Source organism: Mus caroli, unplaced genomic scaffold (genome assembly GCF_978045245.1).
Source record: "Mus caroli unplaced genomic scaffold, Mus_caroli_1 scaffold_11, whole genome shotgun sequence".
Lineage (NCBI taxonomy): Eukaryota > Metazoa > Chordata > Mammalia > Rodentia > Muridae > Mus > Mus caroli.
In genome coordinates, this window is record NW_028227266.1 from 41786254 (window position 1) to 41790827 (window position 4574).

The 4574-nt window shown below is 41.3% G+C and overlaps 1 non-coding gene across 1 annotated transcript; it reads right to left on the bottom strand.

Annotated features, from left to right (window-relative positions):
- Positions 1–229: 229 nt before the first annotated feature.
- On the bottom strand, positions 230–334 carry LOC115031988 (U6 spliceosomal RNA). Its single transcript, XR_003837640.1, has one exon. It is a non-coding gene; the product is annotated as a U6 spliceosomal RNA (small nuclear RNA).
- Between the last annotated feature and the right edge of the window lie 4240 nt (positions 335–4574).

The window sequence follows — 4574 nt, forward strand, 5'->3', positions numbered from 1 at the left end:
TGTCGCTTGGAGTTTGGCTATTTAGACACATGGGTAATGGTTAGAAACTTGGCGTCCCCCGCATCTTTGAAATGTATGTAAATGGTTTCTGTTCCACTCCATCTCTGACATTTCCTGCCTCTGGGTTGCTTGAGAGAGCTTCCCCATTGCTGGAGGAAGATGTAGTCATTGCTCACTGCTTTTGTTTACAGGCCGGTATTCCATCACACACGAGAGCTGTGTTTGGTTTAAAAATACAGGACATATTATAGATCTGTATGTCATCCACGCACAGGAACCGGGCTAATCTTCTCTGGAGCGGTCCAGTTTTTTGTCACATGGGCTGCAGAAGCCAGGACTTGTTTTCTGTTCTCAGGGCCAGGTCTCAAGAAGTTCATGTCAGCTTCAAACTCCATCTGTGACTGATGACAGCTTTGGACTTCTGATTCTCCTGCCTCCACCTTCTAAGTGTTGGGGTTGTGCTCAAGTGCCACCCTCTAAGGGTTGGTGTCAAACCCTGGGGCTTGTTGCATACTAGGCAAGTGCTCTGCCATGTCGGCATTTTTACCTTCCCATTCCTGGAGGTTTGAGCCAAAGCTGGCTCGGATCCTTATTACCACTTAAGAGGACGTCACTTTTCTAATTTTTGACAATCCAAGGGCTTAAAACTCTGCCTTCCTGTTTTAATTGTGTTAAAGAGATTGAGCAATAATGATATAACTGTCATTTGTTCACATTGTCTACTTCTGTGAATGGCTTGTTTAAATCTCTCTTTCCCCCTTTGGTTTTGTGTGTGTGTGTGTGTGAATTTTTGATTGACAGGTCTTAAAAATAAATGCTGGATATTAATCTTTGTCAGTCTTAAAGTTTGAAAAGCCATTCCTCCACTCCATCTACCACCCCTTGTTAACTGTGGGCCCAGTGGGGTTTTTGTTTGTTTGTTTTTTAAAGATTTATTTATTATTATATCTAAGTACACTGTAGCTGTCTTCAGGTGCACCAGAAGAGAGTGTCAGATCTCATTATGGATGGTTGTGAGCCACCATATGGTTGCTGGGATTTGAACTCAGGATCTTCAGAAGAGCAGTCAGTGCTCTTAACCACTGAGGCATCTCACCAGCCCTGTTTGTTTGTTTTTGAGACTCACTATATAACTCTAGCTGTCCTGGACGTCACTATGTAGGCCAGGCAGACCTTGAACTCACAGAAATTTACCTGCCTTTCTGCCTCTGAAGTGCTGGGATTAAAGGCCATACCACTATGCCCCCCCACTAGTTGGTTTTTGTTTGTTTTTGGTTTGGGGTTTATGGTTTTTTTTTTTTAATTTTTAATATTTTTTATTACATATTTTCCTCAATTACATTTCCAATGCTATCCCAAAAGTCCCCCATAGCGCCCCCCACTTCCCTACCCACCCATTCCCATTCTTTTGACCCTGGCATTCCCCTATATTGGGGCATATAAAGTTTGCAAGTCCAATGGGCCTCTCTTTCCATTGATGGCCGACTAGGCCATCTTTCGATACATATGCAGCTAGAGACAAGAGCTCCGGGGTACTGGTTAGTTCATCATGTTGTTCCAACTATAGGGTTGCAGATCCCTTTAGCTCCTTGGGTACTTTCTCTAGCTTCTCCATTGGGAGCCCTGTGATACATCCAATAGCTGACTGTGAGCATCCACTCCTGTGTTTGCTAGGCCCCTGCATAGTCTCACAAGAGACAGCTATATTTGGGTCCTTTCAGCAAAATCTTGCTAGTGTATGCAATGGTGTCCGCGTTTAGAAGCTGATTATGGGATGGATCCCTGGATACGGCAGTCTCTAGATGGTCCATCTTTTCATCACAGCTCCAAACTTTGTCTCTGTAACTCCTTCCATGGGTGTTTTGTTCCCAATTCTAAGAAGGGGCACAGTGTCCACATTTTGGTCTTCATTCTTCTTGAGTTTCATGAGTTTAGCAAATTGTATCTTATATCTTGGGTATCCTAAGTTTTGGGCTAATATCCACTTATCAGTGAATACATATTGTGTGAGTTCCTTTGTGATTGTGTTACCTCACTCAAGATGATGCCCTCCAGGTCCATCCATTTGGCTAGGAATTTCATAAATTCATTCTTTTTAATAGCTGAGTAGTACTCCATTGTGTAAATGTACCATAATTTCTGTATCCATTCCTCTGTTGAGGGACATCTGGGTTCTTTCCAGCTTCTGGCTATTATAAATAGGGCTGCTATGAACATAGTGGAGCATGTGTCCTTCTTACCGGTTGGGACATCTTCTGGAGGTTTTATGGTTTATGTCCTTTAACAGCAATCTATAATGTTGGAGGATTAAATCCATTTATTTTGTGCCTTACATTTTATGTATTTTTTTCAAATCTTTTCAAAGGAATACTCACTCTGAGGTTCAGAGTTCTTTTCAATTCATTTCCCTATATTTGTATTTATAATTTTGCTTTTCACATTTAAGTCTTTATTCATTTGGAGTTTTTTTTTTTAATAGGGTATGAACCCAATTTAACTTCTTTCCAAAGAAGTGGGCCGTTTTCTTTGAGACTCTTCCCTGTGGAACTCAACCCTTCCCGTTACTTTGAATGCATCCCCTGTTGTCTGCCGAGTTCCCTCCTGGTCTTGTTTATTCAGCCTTGTTTCTGTTTATTAGATGTGTTTATCTATGTGTGTCTACATCTGTTTCTGGTCTCCTACTCTGTTTCTCCAGCCTGTCTGTCTACTCCTTTGACAATAATGCACTGCGTTTATTATTTTGACTTTGTAACCATCTTGAAGATGCACAGCGCAAGGGCTGTTTCTTTGTTCTGTTGAAATTGGATTAGCTGTTTGCAGCTCTCCACTCTCCTATGTAGAGTTTATAATCAATTTAATTCCCTAAAATTCCTGCTGGAGTTTAATTGAATGTAGAAATTAATTTCAGGTTAATAGGTATCTTTACAAGATGAAATCATCTCAAAGATAGATACAGTGTTTCTTTTTACTTGGGGCCTCCGGTTAATGACCTTTCCTGGATTTTGTTTTCCTTTGCCGACTTGGGCTTTTTTTGTTAGTTAATAATCCCTTGGACCTTTGAGGTTTTCATTGTTACTATGAGAAGTTGGCTTTCCCTGGCTTTTGGAACCCTAGTAAGGCTTAGAGTAAATAATTGTAAAAGTTGAAAGGTAGGGTGTCCTCACAAAAACCACTGAAGACTGCTCTCTTTCCAGCCCATGTTCCCCTCCATCCCACTGGCCTGAATGTTGACTAGCCCTGAGAGCCCACAAGTACTAGGTGCCAGCAGAGGGGAATTCAAGCCGGAGACATGGTCTAGCTGGAGTCATAGGTAATGGGTGTGTGGCTTAACTGTGACTAGCTAAGGTAACTGCCTACTCTCCTATTGTATGAATGCCCTCTGAGAATTACAGGTCTTCCCCCCAAGCTTCCTGAACTAAAGATGTAGACACAGAGGTACACAGACAGAGGTAAATCAAGGGTCAATTAGTAAGGGGCTGAAGTGATGGATGGCTCAGCAGTTAAGAGCACTTATTCTTGCAGAGAATATAGTTTAGAGTCCCTGTACCTACATGGTGCCTCATAACCATCTGGAAGTCCAGTCGTAAGGGAACTGGACACACGTGCAAGCAAAACACCCATACCCGTAAAATAAATATCTTTCTAAAATAAAAAAAACATCTAAAATTAGCAAGAAAAAAAAGCACCTTTTGTTTGTTTATTTCTATTTACATGCACGTGTACCTGTCAGTCTTTATGTGCACAATTTGCATGCAGTGCCTGAGAAGACCAGAAGAGGGCATCAGAACCCCTGAAAATGAAGTCTTCTGAAAACAAAAAAAAATGTTTTTTTACCTAATGAGCCACACCTCCAGCCCACAAACACTTTCATATTCATTAGACTTTGCAATTTAAAAAAAAATTATAGCTATTTTGAGTTCTCACTCTAAGTACATGTATTTTATAATTTTAATTTTTTTATTTATTTTTTATCTTTGAGTGTATCATGCCTCCATGTATATTGGTGTACCATGTGAGCGCCTGATGCCCTTGGAGGCCAGAAGAGGGCATCGAACTGGAGTTAAGACAGTTTGGAGCTGCCATGTGGGTGGGTGTTAGGAATTGAACCCAGTCTTCCTAGTACATAAAGAGCCATCTCTCAAGACCTGGATTTTTTTTTTGAAGGTCATTTATTTGTGTTAAACTTTCTTAGAAGTGTGTGCGTGCACTCTTAGTTTGATTTTTTTTTCCCGTCAAAACATAGACTATAGGCTGAATCAGATTTGTTTCTTGAGTTGTATAACTGGAAAGAGCTCATGCTCTCACTCACATTAAATGTGTCACCTCAGGACGGACATGACAGCCCACCGATCTGAAAAGATTTCCTGTCTGCTCTCTGACAAGAGAAAGTCTACTAATATCTACCTTTTGTTTATTTTGTTGTTTTTTTGAGACAGGGTCTCCTGTGCACCAGGCTGGCCTTGAACCTGCTATGGAGAGGAGAAGGGTGTCGAACCCTCCTGCTTCTACCTTCCAGGCCTAGGGTAACAAGCACAGGGCACCATGCCTGACCTGCCAGTTCCACTTTAAAGAGA